Below are 18,530 nucleotides of genomic sequence, written 5' to 3'. Positions count from 1 at the left end.
TATTATTATTATTATTCCTGTGAACTATGTAACTTGACTATGGTAGGGAGGCTTGTACGCCTCAATAAAGCAGGTAGCCGAGCCGTAAGTGCGACCATATCGGATGAGTAGGCCTACTTGTCGAGAAACCAGACTAATAAAATATGGTTCATCTAAAGGTGTGTAACAAACTTTTGGAAGTTATAAGGGCGGCAGTCTGGAAGATTGACTAATATAGCCTTGTAATAATAATATGTTGATACTATTACACGATTGTAAGCAGCGGGCAAACTACAGCTTTAACTAACTCACGAATTCATGTAGCTCCCTCTGAATGAACTGATGATGGCTTCCTCCCGTGTGAAATATTCCGGAGACAAAATTTCCCCCATACGGAAGGGCGATCATCAAGAAGATGAGTATTAACATTCTGTGCGTCGGAGCTTGGAATGTGAGAAGTTTCAATGGTTGTGGTAGGCTCCCCCCGCCCCTCGCTCTCTATCTCTCTCTCTCTTCAGTCGATCCACTCATGACTAGGCATCGTGACCCAAGGGCTTCGCTGCAGCTTCTAACACTCGATTCGATCTTGTGCCTTACGGAGTGTTACTCTCCATATCAAATAAGTTACGTCCTTAATCTAGGCAACCCATCGTATTTTTCCGCACGTCCTCATAACCTTTCCCCATTGATATTCCCTGGGACGATTAGTTTATACGGTTTTCACCTTTCCTTCGCATAATACGACCAAAAACAGTAGGATTATCCGGTAAACAACGCTGAAGGGACAATATTTCACTCCGAATTCATAGAGGATGGAACCATTTGTTCGCCCAAATGTCCACGGTATTCTCAGCATCCTGCAACAAACCAAATTTCAACCCCTCCGACGCCTTTTCTCAAAAGGGAAATGGCTAGACTAGTAAAATATAGCTTGCATAAGTGAAGGAAGAGCATAATATTTGGTCAGGTAACGATATAATTATCAACACAAAATCAAATACGGGTGTAATAATGAATAAAAACTGGGGCAACATGAAAGTTACAATAAGTAGCATGGTGAACGAATTGTTGTTGTCAAGACACACCACAATGGTGCATGTCTAAAATAGAAGTAGCTCAGCCGATTCGTACGAAATTGAAGGCTTATGCGAAGAGATATAAGATGTAATATACGTAAAGTTGAGCAGTGTTTGGCCAAAGACGAGAAGGCGATACAGTAGAGGAAAATGGACTGGAGCAAAGAAATGAAATAAAAGAGAAAGTCGGCTGGTAGAATTCTGTACAAATCATAATTTAGTCCTTGTTAATACTTTGTTCAACAACTACAAACGATGGCTGCATATGTCGATAAGACCTGGAGGAAATGGAAGGTATAAAACAGACTTTATTATAATTAGGTAGAGATTTAGAAACTGGGTGTTGTATTACGTGACCATCCGAGGAGTAAACGTAGACTCTGCCTAGAAATTGGTGCTCATGTAATTCCATCTGAATTTGAAGAAAAGAAAAAGTGCAAGTAGATGGGAAGTGAGCAGACTGGCAGGAAAGTGGATGAGGGACGTTTTAAAGGAATATATTTCACAAGGAGTACAATGAAAGAGTGAAAGAAACATAATAGGTAAAGAGTGGACTGTCCTTAAGAAAGATACCAGTAAGGCTGCTGAAGAAAATGTAGGAAAAAAGAGATGAACAAGTAAAAGTAAACTGATAACCCTGAAGATACTAGACTTGATTGACGACCGGCAAGTATAAGAATGCAAAACGTGAGGATTTCAACTAAAGAATGAAAAAAATTTAAAAAAGCAGAACAAGTACGGAAGAGTGGATAAATACTGTGTGGTTGTAGGGTAGGTAGATGCCGCGTATAGGAAATTCAAGGAAACCATTGGAGGAATGAAAACAAGTTGTATGAATATTAGTTCAGGTGGAAACCACTTGTAGAGAAAGAAGACAATGCATGATGGCAGGAACACATTCACCAATTGTATCAAAGGAAAGAATCAGATAATACGATTCTGAAACAAGAAGAGTCTGTTGTTGGTGATGAAATGGAAGACCCATTTCCGAGGTCCGAATTCTTAGAAACCTGAGACACCAAAATAGGAACGAAGCATCTCAGATTATCTGATATTACTGACTGTCTTTGGAAAAACCGGCTATTTCATTTAGTGTGCAATATGTATGATACATGGGAAGGGTCGTCCGATTTCAAGATGACCGAGCTCGATAGCTGCAGTCACTTAAGTGCGGCCAGTATCCAGTATTCGGGAGATAGTAGGTTCGAACCCCACTGTCGGCAGCACTGAAAATGGTTTTCCGTGGTTTCCCATTTTCACACCAGGCAAATGCTGGGGCTGTACCTTAATTAAGGCCACGGCCGCTTCCTTCCCACTTATAGCCCTTCCCTGTCCCATCGTCGCCATAAGACCTATCTGTGTCGGTGCGACGTAAAGCAACTATCAAAAAAAAAAAAAAAAAAAATTAAGATGATTTCAAGATGAATGATGTTTTACCTATTCCCTTGAAAGCAAGTGCTGAGAAGTGTGAAAAACACCGCACGTTAGTATATTATCTCACGTTTCCATACTTCTAACACGTGTATTCAGAAGAATGTAAAGACAAGTTGAGACTGAGTTAGGAGAGGACGTTTGACTTCAAAATAAATGTAGGAACAGGCGAAACAATCTCAGCTTTATACCCGATCTCTGAGGGTCGGTTTCCACGAACCTACTACGCGGGCGTAGCAGGGGAAGAGGTGATACTCCCACGTGGCGCGTCCCAGGTGGCGGATAGGGGGGTCCTAACCGGCTTGCCGGCGGACTTGAGGGAAATAAAATACCTCTCGCGGACCAAACACACTACCCCATGCGGGTGGGGGACGGACATGTAGAATACACCCGCGGTATCCCCTGCCTGTCGTAAGAAGCGACTAAAAGGGGCGACCAAGGGATGCTGCTATTAGAACCATGAAACTATTATTGATTAGTACCATCATGCGGGGAACACCATGGGTCGCCTTTACTTACGAGTAGTACCACTATATTTGGTACACAATAGGTTTGTAATTAGTAGCAGCAGAGAGTGGTTCCCCTGTGGGTTTCCAGTACCCGTGATTAGTACCATTGTGAGAAACACCACGGGTCTGGGCGTTGCCTGTGAGTTGTACCACTATATGAGCGACACCGTGGGTCTGCGTTGCCTGTGATTAGTACCCACTATGTGAGGAACACCACGGGGCCCGTGGGACCGGCACCCGTGCCTAGTACACCTAGGTGAGGAAACTCATCGGTTTGCGTTGGCTATGAGTGGCGCCATTGTGTGAGAAACACCATAGGTCTGCGTTACCTGTACGAAGTACAATACTTGTGATTAGTACCATCTTGTTCGGAACACTGTGAGTCTTCGCTACTTTTGATTAGTACCCCAACATGACAACTAGCATGGTTCTACTTTACTCTCGACATGTACCATTCTGTGGGGCCTTAGCCGTCGATTTTTCACCCCTTTAGACATCAAGCATCCTCGATTCAGGATTCTGCTTTATGAGTGGTCCCTTGGTCAGTAATAAATTATATATGATCCTTTTTTTTAGTTCAATCCACTAATTTTTTTTTTGCTTGCTCGTTTCTTGTTGTTTTTTGTCTTTGTTTTTGCTTCATGTCCATCCATTCCTTCTTCATGACGATTTGTTTTCTTTGGGTCAGTGGATGATTTTGATTTTTTTTGTCATTTCATTTCGTACCACTAGGGGCCGATGACCTCGATGTTAGGCCCCTTTAAACAACAAGCATCATCATCATCATCATCTGAGGATCGGTTTAGAAAGGATAAGCCCACGTACATGACATTCGTAGATATAGAAAACGGATTCATAGATCAAGATTTTCAGGTTCTGAAAGTGATTTGGATCGCATACCGAGGAGAAACGATTATCTATCTATTTAGGGTTATGAAAAAGAAGCATTGATTGGGGCTTTAAATGAGACTATGCAGTGGGTATGTTGGAAACCGGGGGTGAGATTTTTAGATCCTAATGGGTGGGTAGGTTGATATTGATCTGCGCTCAGATGTCCTTCAATTAAACCGCAGTGATATTTATAAGTTAGGAATTTGTTTAAAAGTTGTATATGTAAGTACATTCAGGGAAACGGGGTGGTCTAGGGAGCAGTGATAAGGGTACAGGGATCTGGGAGTCAAGGGGGATGACATAAAAATATTAGTGTTGAACTGTAGAAGTATTGTAAAGAAAGGGATATCATTCAGTAATTTAATAGATATATACTTACCAGATATTGTAATAGGAGTTCAATCATGCCTGAGAAATGATATAAAGTGTGCAGAGATTTTCTCACGGAACTAGAGTGTGTATAGTAGAGATAGAATAGGAATGGTAGGGAAGAGGGGAGTATTCATTCTGGTGAAAGAGGAATTTGTAAACTACGAAAAAGTTAAAGATGACAAACATGAAATTCTAGGCGTAAAGCAACTTGATGTCTTTAGAGAGTACAGACCGGGAAATGGTAGCGCTGACGCTTATTCAGAATTATTTGATAAGATAATCAGCTATGTGGGACACGACATGGAAAGGAATGTAATAATAGCAGGAGATCTCAATTTTCAAAATGTCAATTGGGAAGGTGATGCGAACGGCAGGAAGCATGACCAACAAATGGAAAATAAGTTACTATGGGAAGGACATCTGGTTCAAAAAGTGATGAAATCAACTAGAGGGAAGAATATCCTGGACGATGTGTTGATAAAACCAGATGAGCTCTATAGAGAAACCGAAATAATAGATGATATTATTGATCACGAAGCTGTTTTTGTCGTAGTTTAAATAAATGTGATGGAAAGGAAGCTCATAAAAGTAGGACCATTAGGCAGTACCATATGGCTGAAAACTGGCATGAGGGAGTTTAAAAAAATTATGATCGATGGAAAACGCTAAATAAAATGTAAATATATTCTGCGAAGGGTTTAAATTAATTGTTGAGGAATGTGAAAACATGTTGTACCCTTCAAGGTGATAAAGAATGGCAAAGACAAACTATATTATTGCATAGAAATACAGAAACAAAGGAGAAGGTGGAGGTTGGAAAGAAATAGAGTTAGAAATGGCTGTGGAAGTAAGAAGAAATTGCAGGAACTTACTAGAAAATTGAATTTAGCAAAGAAGTCATCTAAAGATCACATGATAGCAAGCGCAATTGGCGGTCGTACAAATTTTAGTGAAAATGGAATGTATAATTACTTTAAGGCAAAAACCGGTTCCAAGAACGACATTCAAGGAATCGTAATGAACGATGGGAGAGTGTATGTGAGGACTTTCAAAAGGCACAAGTATTAAAAGCAGGATGTAAAGGTCGTTGGGTACAAGGATAATGTCCAGAAAGAGGAGATGACTAATGCTAAAAATGTATGAATATTTACATATGCTGCAATAAGATACAAAATTTGAAAACTAGAAAAGCGGCTGGAATTTGAGATTTCTGAGAATATACTGAAGGCAATTAGTTTGGCAATAGTACCATATGTGAAGTACTTATTTTATTATCGTTTGCATGGAGGAACTATACCAAATGTATGGATACTTGCTGTAGTAGCTCCTCTATATAAAGGAAAGGGTTGATAGACATAAAAATGAAAATTACAGGCCAGTCAGATTTACACGCATTTCATGTAAGCTTTGGGAAAACATTCTTTCTAATTACATCAGACATGTTTGCGAAATTAATAACTGATTCGATAGAAGGCAGTTCGTATTTGGGAAAAGTTATTCCACTGAAGCTCAACTTGAAGGATTCCAGCAAGATAAATCAGATATCTTGGATTCAGGAGGTCAAATTGACTGTTTCGCGATTGATCTGTTGAAGGCATTTCATAGGCGGATCATGGGAGACTATTGGGGAAAATGAGTGCAATTGGACTAGACAAAAGAATAACTAAATGGGTTGGTATATTTCTAGAAAATAGAACTCAGAGAATTAGAGTAGGAGCGCTTTATCTGACCCTGTAATAATTAAGAGGGGAATTCCTCAAGGCAGTATGATTGGACCTTTGTTTTCTTATATATGTAAATGATATGAATAAAGAGTGGAATCAGAGATAAGGCTTTTGAGGATGATGTTATTCTTCATAGAGTAATAGATACGTTTCGAGTTTGTGAGCACATGAAATATGACCTCGATAGTGTTGCGAGATGGACAGCAGGAAATGGTATGATGATGAACGGGGCTAAAAGTAAGGTTGTGAGTTTCATTAATATAAGTAGTCCTCTCAGTTTTAATTACTGCATTGGTGGGTTGAAGGTACCTTATGGGGATCACTGTAAGTACCTGGCTGTTACTATAAGGAAAGATCTTCATTGGGGTAATCGCATAAATGGTCAAATAAATATGATTGTAATTAAAGGGTACAGATCTCTGCACATGGTTATGAGGGTATCTAGGGGTTGTAGTAAAGATGTAAAGGAGAGGCCATACAAGTCTCTGGTAGGACCCGAACTAGAGTACGGTTCCAGTGTATGGGATTCTCACCAGAATTACTTGATTCAAGAACCGGTTACAATCCAAAGAAAAGCAGCTCGATTTGTTGTGTGGGATTTCCGACAATCAAAAATGTTGCAAAATTTGGGCTGGGAAGATTTGGGAGAAAGTAGACCAGCTGCTCGACTAAGTTGTATGTTCCGAGCTGTCAATGGAGAGATGGCGTGGAATGACATTAGTAGACGAATAAGTTTGTGTGGTGTCTTTGAAAGTAGGAAAGATCACAATGTGAAGATAAAGTTGGAATTCAACAGGGCAAATTTGAGCGAACTTTTGTTTGAAGGTGACTTGGAGATTGCAAAAACTTACCAGGGGAGATGCTCAAAATATTTCCAGTTTCTTTGAAATCATTTAAGAAAATGCTAGGAAAGCAACAGATAGGGAATCTGCCATCTGATCGACTGCCCTAAATGCAGATCTGTAGCGACTGATTGATTGATTGATTGATTGATTGATTGATTGATTGATTGATTGATAGATAATTCAGAAACGAGTGAAAACGAGTTCTAAATCCCCCCCACCTATCCTTTGAGTGTTTATATCTACAGGTGGTAATGGAAATCAAAGAGGTTCTTGGGAAAGGAATCGCAATCCAAGGAGAGAAAATAAAAGATCTGAGATATGTACAGTAAATTGTTATATATCTTGTATACATTACATTTTGCTTTTATGTCTCACAGACACAGGTAGGTGGCATTGCGACGATGTTAAAGGAAAGGGTTAGAAGTTGGAAGGAATCGACTATGGCCTTAATTTAGCTAAAGCCCCAGCATTTGCCTGGTGTGAAACTGTGAACCCACGGGAAATATTCTTGAGGGCTGCCGTCAGTGGAGGTCGAATCAACTACCGTCCGGATGCAAGCTGAAACTACGTAACCCAACCGGGCTCCCACTGTAGATCTGTAGAACTTGCTGATTGAGCACAATCTTAGAGAAAGGTGCACAAGATGAAAAAGATAAATCCAGAACAATAATATTGCGATGCAGTCGAACGAAGTAAAGTGATGTGGTAAATATTTTATTAGGAAATTAAAACTTAAGAAATGTTGTTACATAGGTGAAGGAATAACTAACGATGGCAGAAGTAAGGAGGACATAAATTGCTGACTAGCACAAGCAAGGCGGGCCTTTCTTAAGAATGGATGTTCGCGCACTTCAGACATTGACATAGCCTACAAATTATAAATGTATATTTGAAGGCTTTCACCGGGAACTTGAGATTTTATGGAAGCGAATAACTATCTGATAAGGAAAGAGAATAGAGCTGTCGAAAATGTTATTACAGAATTCTAAAGGTGACATAGGTAGATCGAATCAAGAGAGAAGGGATACTGAATCGAGTTGGTGAAAGGAGAAAGAATTGGCGAAATTTGACCAAATGAAGAGATAGAATGATAGGACACATCTTAACATATCCAGTATTTGTTCAGTTAGTTTTGAGGGAAACATGGATGGTAGAAAGTCTTCAAAGGCAATGGTAATGGCTGAGAGGATCCTTCACCTTGTAATCTGCAGGCTGAGCAGCGGTCACGTGGTAGCCCAAGGCCAGTCAGGTGTATAGCGTTATTATATTTGGGGTTTGGTAGGTGGTATAAACTGTAGGGGTATACCAAGGCATGAATATGACAAACAGATTACAGGAGACGTAGGATGGTTGTAAAGAAATAAATTTCCAATTTCTTTGCAATCATTTAAGAAAAGGCTAGGAAAACAACAGATAGGGAATCTGCCACCTGGGCGACTGCCCAAAATGCAGATCAGTAGTGATTGATTGATTGTGATTGATTCATTAATCTAAGAAAAACTATGAAAAAGAGCTAACAGGCTCTCAGTTTTCCAAGCCTATTCAAGGCAGCATTAAATTATAAATTCTGGCCTTTGAAGGTACAACTTACAATAGGGCAAATTATTATGAAGGGGTATTTGGTACCCAACCTATTGGGCCGTTGCGGAAAGAAACCGCTTAAGTAAATGGCCCGAAACACAAATTGAATGGAGGCGAGTACTTGCACTCCTAAATATGCATCCTTAAAACTTAAAGGGCACTAGGCGATGAAACAGGGGCTATTTCCAAACTAAAGAGGTGACTCGTATACGAAAGAAAATTTAAGACATAACGGAAAGGAAGAAAACTAGTTACAAAACGTAATCACCTCAAACCAATATGAAGGGGAGCCCGAGAGGGTACATCACTCTCTATCCCCGATTTGCAGTTAAGCTTTTATGTTATTACAAAAGCCGGCAGAAGTTACATTTACAGAAAAGTAGGTTACATAGTTAAGGTTTCGGACCTCTTCCTCGGGTTAAACTGCAGAGCTATCAAGAAATAAAGATGTTTATTGGCCATTAGCTTGCTGAAGAACTGCTGCCTGATGAAAGAGTCGCCTCCCGCCTCCTGCTTGACACACACACTTAGATGACGATCAGATTGCCAAGAGCCGTGAAAATCCGCAGTTGATAAACCCTCGGGGAAAGTTCGAGACCTTTCATGAATAAACCAGCCACACCCTCTCACTTTATTGGAGAATAATAATAATAATAATAATAATAATAATAATAATAATAATAATAATAATACTGACAAAAAGGATTTTCAGCTTCTTCAGCCTAAGGAAGACGGAACCAAAATGGTTTCGGGAAGTAAGGACCGACCTGGCCAGGATAGGAGTAGAAAAAGAGGACGTACTGGACAGAAACAAATTTAGACAAAAAGTGAAGGAGTTCAAGGGTTTCCAGGAGACTGGGGAAGAACTTGCGAAGAAGAAGAAGAAGAAGAAGAAGAAGAGAACCCACACAGAAGAACAGAAGAAAGAAGTCAGTGCAAGGATGAAGAAGTACTGGCAGAATGTGAAGTCAGGACTGGTGAAAAATAACGTAAAGACTGTAAAACGTGGTCCATAGATGGCCGGAACGATAATAAATAAATAAATAATAATAATAATAATAATAATAATAATAATAATAATCGTATGGCCTCGGCTACCGTGTGCAGACATTTAAATTTTACGCCATCTGGCTGTCTGCTCGTCAATTTCGACGTTCCGTTCTACTCTAGGCCCACTAGATGGCAGACCAAGTAAACCGAAACTCTCTTGGGCGAATAAATATTTACTAATCCCAAGCGTTATCTTGGTGATTAACACATGTCGCAGGAAAATAGCAATTGTTAAATGTTTACACTATTCAAAGAATTTAAGTTATTAATCACAAATATTATAGGCCTAATAATAATAATAAAAAGAAGAATAAGAATAAGAATAAGAATAAGAATAAGAATAAGAATAAGAATAAGAACAATATTTACTTTACGTCCCACTAACTACTGTTTTACGGTTTTCGGAGACGAGCCATAGACCCCAACTTGGCAGGTTCGATCCTGGCTCAGTCCAGTGGTATTTGAAGGTGCTCAAATAAGTCAGCCTCGTGTCGGTAGATTTACCGGCACGTAAATGAACTCATGCGGGACTAAATTCCGGCACCTCAGCGTCTTTGGAAATAAGTTCAAGCATAAGTGGCGGGTTTAATACGGCGAGCAGTTTGAATGTTTTATAAAAAGAAACGGATATTTGTAACTGTTCAAAGGAAATCACTTGAGGTAAGCGTGATATCTCTCGGCTGCGCGTACATTTCCACTTCTCTAATGCATTATTTACTATTCGGTTGAATATTCCAGGTTGGCTGTGAAAGTAGTAATCGCATTCCGATGTCTTCTTCCATGTATTTGAAGAATGTGTGAGAAGGAATGAACTAGAGTTATTTTCATTTAAAGGAAATTTTACGGTGAAGATTTTTAGAAATACCTATATTCCACATTATCATTGATTCATGTATTTTACTTATCGATTAACCTGTCAGAATAAATATGTAACATTGCCGTATTTAGATGAAGTTTCAAGATTGTGACCAGTCAGTTGAAGGCCTGTGCTTTGATAGATGTGTATGGCCCATTTGGATGTTATGATAGCGTGAATTATGACCTGAGTAGACAGTATCGAACTGAAATATGTGTTTCCTCCTTCTTTAAGATACTGGAACTAGCGTGGAATTGAAGCTGCTGCCTTTTGGCAAGAGACAGACACTTTTCACATATTTTTGGACTGGAAGTTTCTAGATTTACACTGAAACGAACGTGTATGTTTACAAATCATTTATTAAGAAGTAAAATGGGCAGTGCCTCTTGAAAAATAATACATTATTGGGATCTACAAGTCTGTATAGAAATTGAAGAGCTTACCAATAACATAAGTCTTCAGCTGAGAAAAAAGCGCTATGAGCAGAATCATTTCTGGTTCGTTAAAATCGAAGATTACGGGTTACTCAAATTACTGGTTGTAAAGCAAAATACTCTGTTTTGTTTAGAAGTTGCTTTACGTCGCACCGAAACAGATAGGTCTTATGGCGACGATGGTATAGGGAAGAGCTAGGAGCTGGAAGGAAGCGACCCTGTCCTTAATTAAGGTGCAGTCCCAGCATTTGCCTGGTGTGAAATGGTAAACCACGGAAAACTATCTTCAGGGCTGCCGACATTGGGGTTAGAACCCACTATCTTCCGGATACAAGCTCACAGATGCGCTTCCCTGTTGTTTTTTAAGTTTCAGGGAGTATATAAGCCTCTTTAATAAGGGCATACTTAAGTTAGGGAACGGCGATAAAAATGCTCTCAAGGCATTCGTTCATTCAGTTATTTCCGTGTCCGAATTAATTAAAAATTTCCAGTGAGTAGCAGCTTCAATATTTGAAGCCCTAATGTCGTCTCTTGAGAATTTACACTTCCTGATCTGGCTCTTGCAAGATACCGCAGTCGTAGAGCTGATCGTTCTTGTTGAGCATGTGCAACTTCATGTTGTACTTAAGGCGTCAAACTCCCATCCTCTTCAACGATTTCCAAATTCCATGTAGCAGTCTGTGACCTGGTGCCATTACCTCCGAGAGAGGGATGATTGGGTCCTTGTCTTTTGTCTTCCATATCTTCACATTGACAGCTTCTTGTTAAACTTTGAGGGCTTAATGTCCCCTAAAGAAGGTACTTTGGTATGCAGGTCTCCGTCTGAGACATAATCTTTTCCTTCTTGTACAAAAGGTGGAGGTCTGGATTTCTACTGTTTCTTCTCAGATGATGCAGCTGCCATCCTTCGGAAAGAGCAGTGGCGGCTCGTGACAAAATTTTCAGGGGGTTCACAACAAAATGTGTGTTCACGTCTCAAATATACCAAAGTAGAAAGCAAATCAGTACAAAATAACTTAAATCATTTCACTAAAAGTTCCTTGTACGGTTGCTTCTCAACTCACAATTTGGTAGAACCGAGGATGCATTTTTCCGAGGCTGATCAGTGAGGTCACAACAAAACTAAAATTACTACTGCCTGGCTGAGTGGCTTAGACGGATTTCTGACCCCAAGTTGGCAGGTTCAAACTTAGCTCGGTAAAAGTAAAATCCACAGCAACTTTGCTAAAATGCTGTGTTGTAGCGAATATTAAAAGATGCGAACACTAGTCTTGGATTTACATAGCACGAAGTTCACCTAAGTATGACAACAAGCATAAAAATAGTGCGTGCAATTACCAAATTTACCAATACGCAAATTGAAACGATTCTCCACCCACAATGTAAATCAAACTTCTTCCCGTGTGTTCAGAATTACATACTAGCGAAATCTTCCGGCGATGTAATACAATAGTAACTTCTGTGAGCTGTGGCCAACAGTAACAGGGGAGGTGGCGGACCCTTGCGGTCAACTGTAATACTATCACTTGTTTGAAGGTAGTTGTAGACTGAAAGGCACATACCTTACCGTGCTCCTCGCTTGTGGAGATATCGGTGCATAAACCATGACGTCATCTCCATGCGCATGCGTATAGTCTTCAGACTCGTACCAAAATCTCCAGTGTGCTCCCTGCATTGTCAGTCGAAACGAACAGTTGTCAGTGTAACGGAGCTTCGATATACGTCGAATACTTTCGATCGATTGATGAAATCAGGCAGAAACAGAGGAAACCATTTTGAATTATCCATGAATGCGTGAATGTGCATTAGAACTGGGTGTTCAGGTGCTCATGTGCTCCTGAGCGACCATCGCCACTGGGAAAGAGGTAGAGATATTCCAATAACTTCTAAAGTGTTGTTGGTGTAAGACAGCAAGCCACAATCTTGGATGTCACATTTTGAGTTATACCAACCTCTTTGAGAGAGGAAAGGCAGACTGCTTCTGCGAATACAGTAGCTGAGATGCACAGTTCAAGGGCTGAAGTTGTAACAGTGGTGGGGAGAGAAATCCGCGCCCTTCTTCTTAGACACATTGCTTCGTAGTTCAGGCAATGCAACTTCAAAGACAGAGAACGGTCGAGGGTAACAGCAAGATATTTTGGTGTAAAGCAATGAAGGAGTGCTTCACATTGCCACTTATTTTTCTTTGTCCTCTTGGCTTTTTTATTATGTGATTGGAAAGTACAAAATTGCGTTTGGGGTGGACATGGTTTTAAGTTATTTCCGTGATAGAATGTGCCACGTCCTTCCAAAGCAAAGGACAAATTATTTTCTACTTCTGAGAAGCTCCAACCTTGCGAGGCGACTGCATAATCAGCGGCATAGATGAATGGCCCAATAATTTGGTTCTGCGTTGGTTGGTGGTGTATATGTTTTAAAGCAACGGCTTATTTATCTCAAGGATAAATACATAAAACCTAGTATCTCGAGGAACGTTTTTATCATATAGGCCAGCCTGAAGTCCTTTGTCAGTCCATTATTCTTAGGAAGTAGTTTGCTACGAATAATAGTGTTGTAAGCAGCTGTCAGATTTATGAAGGCTATATCAGTAATTAATTTGACTTCAGAGTCATTCTCTATGTACTGGGTAAAGTTCAGAATCCGTCCACAGCATGACTTGTCTGGTATAAAGCCCGCCTGTTCAGAAGTCAGCTTGTTATCGATATAATCATTCTATCCAGCAATGCATAGATGTGATATAAGAGAAAAATGGTCGAAGTACTAGATTTTCTTGATTCTAGGATAAATTCACGAGTTCTTGTCCATAACCTAGAGATCTTCAGCCATCTAGAGGTACGGATAATAGTATTTACTGGAGTGTATCTGACCTTAGGTAACATAAACCTAACACTGTCGAAGGTATAATACACATACTGTACCAGGAAATATCCGCACGTATGGTTAGCCTGAAGAGCGCGATGATTATTGAATGCAAGGTTCTGTGCTACATGCTGTTGAACTGGCTGCAGGGACAGATTTTCAAATGAACGTTAAGTTCTTGTTTTAACATTGTAATTTATTCAAAGTTGTGAATTTCACCTCTTCAATTATCTTCTTGATGTCTTCTGCGGAAAAAAGGACACGTGCACTCCTGGACACGTTTAACACGTTTCCGTCTTCTAAGCGAACCGTAAAGTCGCCTCGGCAACAAATTGCACTCCGAAATCTTTTCAGCATTGCCAATTGTCATGAGAATCAGAATATCCTATCAGCATCACTATGGGTACCATGAAATCATATTAATTCCACAATTTACTCCGGGCACCATGGAGTTCTGTGAAAAGTCACTGAATTATTTATGTTGAATTCCCTCTCCGGGAGGTCTGTTGTTGGATATCAATACACTTACAGTTGTCTCTTGTCAACAGAGCCTACAAGTAACGATAAAATTCAATGATTAAACACTTGTCTACTGTAACGGACTCCTCACTTCACCGGCAACTACTGTTATGAACTTCACCACGCACATAACCTTTTTCTACTATTAATATGGACTTACCCTCATCATGATATAAACCGCATTTTCTCTCCTACTGGAACTTACATACTTACGTGAATTTGCACACATCGTACCTTGCACGAACTATGCTCTATCCACCTTTACGATCTACGATAAACTGACTTCCTTTTCGCCGCCTGACGTCATGTGACATCACCTGCTTTGTCACGCATGCTCCACTAACCTCTGGAATCTTCCAGACATATTTCTCATTATTCCACACTATAAATACCCGGCCTTCCTCTGAATGTATTGAGGTGAACTTTGGCCTGTGTGGAGGGAGCAACATCTAACGTCAACTCTGTCCTTAGGGACATGTGCCCAGAAGTCTCCATTTTCGGGCAGTTCGTGCAATTTGGTTCATGATGAGGTATGACAAACTGATTTCTTTACTGTAAATACCTTTAGTTGCATTGCGAGATACTTTCCTTGCAATTTCTGACTGGGAGCATGGCATTTCCAGGCCGAAATTTCACTTGTCCTTTTTGTATTTAAACTTTTCATTAACGAACCTAGTAACGACTTGCTTTCTAAATGTGCGTGTGGTGTATTGGCAACTGTGCGACTCCTACTGTATACACACATCTACCCGTTCAGTCCTTCGCCATTTGAGTTTCTGAATGTTGTGAAACTGGTTCACTTGAAGTATATTGTGATTATTCGCCTGTATAACTACGTTGCTTTGTGTCAATCGAGTGATAACGGAAGTGGTTGTGACTTGCATATAGCATTTAGATTTTGCTCAGAAGATTTCCTGCTGCATACTCGAATTTGGTAACTGTAAACATCCCCTTTTTCTCGTTGTTCTGGGTTTCTCTTTTTACAGCTATATTTATCCTTTCCTTGTTCGTCCCTTTCCATTCCTACGCTATTCTCACTCATTTACTTTCTTTCTCTTGGGTATCTTATTTTACTATAATGAATCTGTATTTTGTATATGTGGTTGGGAAAATTTCATGTTTGTACAGTTCTCCTTTCATGTAAATTGTTAGAGTTTTGATTTATTATTCTAATATATGTTTTCAAATTTTATCCTGGTTTCTCATCTATTTTCACCCGACATGTCCCTTATTTCTCCTCACATTCTCTTTCAATTTTCTAATATTATCTAGCATGGTTTCCACTGCGCTATCTGTGGTTATTCTGGAGTGCTTATTGGAGTTTTTTTACCACGGCCTCCATTCTCAATTTGGCGTTTAACTCGCTGCGTAATATTACTACCTACCGATTGAAAGTACTCGGTGTCACCGATACTTTGTGATTTCCCTCGGCAGTATTATTATATATATAACCCCCATAAAGGTTTACACTAGTCAGACAAGTCCACAAGTAATGAGTAATTTAATTATTTTATACTTGTCTCTGTAAAAGATCCCACAAGTAAATATGAGAAGGCAGAAATGTAATTTCAAACACTTGTTTCCGTAAAAGAGTCCACAAGTAACAAAGAGAACGAATAAATTTAATTTACAAGTTATTTTACACTGAGTAACTGCCCGTAGAAATGAACGCAAGTCCATCGATGACATGAAAATGAATCCTTTAAATATATGCGAAAAAGAATAAAAGTAAATCTCCAAGGGAATTAATGAACACTTGGCATAGAAAATGACATAGCCTAAGTTCGATGATCACTCTGCAAAATAAATGCGAATTCATAAATGTAATCACAAATAAATATTTACTAATCCCAAGCGTTATCATGGTGATTAACACTTGTCGCAGGAAAATAGCAAATGTTTACACTATTCAAAGAATTTAAGTTCTTAATCATAAATATAATAATAATAATAATAATAATAATAATAATAATAATAATAATAATAATAATAATAATAATAATAATAATATTTACTTTACGTCCCACTAACTACATTTTTACGGTTTTCGGAGACGCCGAGGTGCCGGAATTCAGTCCCGCAGGAGTTTCTTTACGTGCCAGTAAATCTACTGACACGAGGCTCACGTATTTGAGCACCTTCAAATACCACCGGACTGAGCCAGGATCGAACATGCCAAGTTGGGATCAGAAGGCCAGCGCCTCAACCGTCTGAGCCACTCAGCCCGGCAATCACAAATATCTAGCACCGTCTGGACAATTCTTCAAGAACTCAAAGTAGTAATCGTCTTAAGTGAAATATTTAACATCAGAGAAATATTATTTCTCAAATATTGATTTCTAAAATTATTTAAACACTCTAAGTAAAAAAAAATCGCTATTTCAAGTTGCACACAGTAGACATGACAAGTACTTAAAACAGAAGTTGTCATAAGAACAAAACACGAAATAATGGTTAATTCCTCTGGGTAGGGACCTACGTGGTTGTGTTTGTCTTGACAAGCTTATCTTCATATACGCCACAGAAACTCTCAATACTGAATACATGCTTCTATAGAGAGCTGGCATCAAGAGGAGTCTCCAGCCGTGAAATTGGGACGAATCCATATTGAGTGTCGACTTCAATAGTTTCTTAAAACAAAACAGGAGGAGGAGAAGAAGAAAATGGAGAAACTAGGCAAAGATGCTGCCACCAATACTTAATAAACCCGACAACAAATAAAGAATGGTGGTGTTTATTACACTGGTTTATAACAAATCCGTTTTGTCTGCTGCTAGGGATGTCAAATGTTTTATACTGGGATTGGTGCGTTGATTCCAGATTTGTACTCATATTTATCACAGCACGTCAGGCTTTTAATTTATGGGACTGCAACATTAATTGATGATGATTATGATTATTCTTTTTGTTTAACAGGTCATCGACCACTATAGTATTAATTCTTACTATTCAGTATATACAGTACCGAAAAGTTAGATGTATAATGTGATCTTAGTTTATATATTCTCTGGAAGCTTTTATATTATTTGAAATACACTGATAAGAATATGCATACTTAAAATATGCCTTAAGCCCTAAAACAAGTGTTTGAGACTATTGCTTTTCCGCTTATGTCGACATGTGATTGATTACTGTAAGAACCAACAGAAATAACCCTTCACGCTCATCATCAACGAAGTGTGACTGCTTTATCTTTGTGTAACAAATTCTACTCCCTCATTCCAGAGGCTAAATGTTCAAACTTCCTCTTTTGAAAACTACAAGTGCCTGACTAAGTTACTGAGATCATCTTGTCTTAGCAAATGAGGTTTAGATTTCTCTAATTCATTTTCATGAAACTCACCATTGCAAGAAATTTGTTCCTCGTTCTCGCCTATACGGGAAAAGTCAGTAGTTAAAATATTTGGTAGGAAATGGTACAGTATTCTCTGCAGCATGATGCACTGATTTTCAAGCAAATTTGAAGTCTGTATATACAATGTTTGATCTGTTTTTGTTCGAATTCCCTGCATTTGTGTCATGTAAAAATAGCAGTCCCAGGTTTGGTACTTTTGCTTACGCCAAATAATTGGCACAGCAAAAGGCAGGGATCTTCTCATCCCAGACAACCTTAGTTAAATACCAAAGTAATATACGGTGCAACAAAACTGAGCGACCGCTGATTTTGCCTTGGTCAACAGAAGACAACTTCTTGTGGAGTAACGTTCGCACGGTCACCACCAATTCAGTTCCAAAATAGTCCATTATTAATCAGAAAACACACATCAGAATTAATAAAATAATGACCCAAATTAATCCTTAATACTTGATATTATTATGTCTCTAGGAAAGTGAACGTAAATTTTGTTATGTAACCACAGTTGCAAATTCCTAATTTTTAACTGAAAACTCATTCAAGATTTGAACCCTAGTTTGAGGGTATTTAAAGGTGCTCAAATATGCCAATCAGGTGTAGGTAGTTTTACGGGGAAGTATGGAACGCCTGCGGGACAAACGTCTGACATGTTGGCTTCTCTGAAAACCGTAACATTGCTTAATGTTACATAATATTATTATTATTATTATTATTATTATTATTATTATTATTATTATACACAGACAGGTGATAGGAAAGGTGGTGTGAAAATGGGAATACACGCAAAGTCATCTTCAGGGCTGCCGACAGGGGTTTCGAACTTACTCTCTCCTGGATGCAAGCTCACAGCTCTGCTCCCAAAACCACGCATTATTATTATTATTATTATTATTATTATTATTATTATTATTATTATTATTATTTCATTGTAAGAATCATCGGGAAAGATTTTAAAAATTTATTTACAAATCACAAGATACAGCTACAATGAGCACATTTCATTTGTATTGTCGGTAGACTAATTAAGATATGTAAACTTTGATAGTAAA

This window comes from Anabrus simplex, chromosome 1, assembly GCF_040414725.1.
Source record: "Anabrus simplex isolate iqAnaSimp1 chromosome 1, ASM4041472v1, whole genome shotgun sequence".
NCBI lineage: Eukaryota > Metazoa > Arthropoda > Insecta > Orthoptera > Tettigoniidae > Anabrus > Anabrus simplex.
This window is presented reverse-complemented; position numbering follows the sequence as displayed.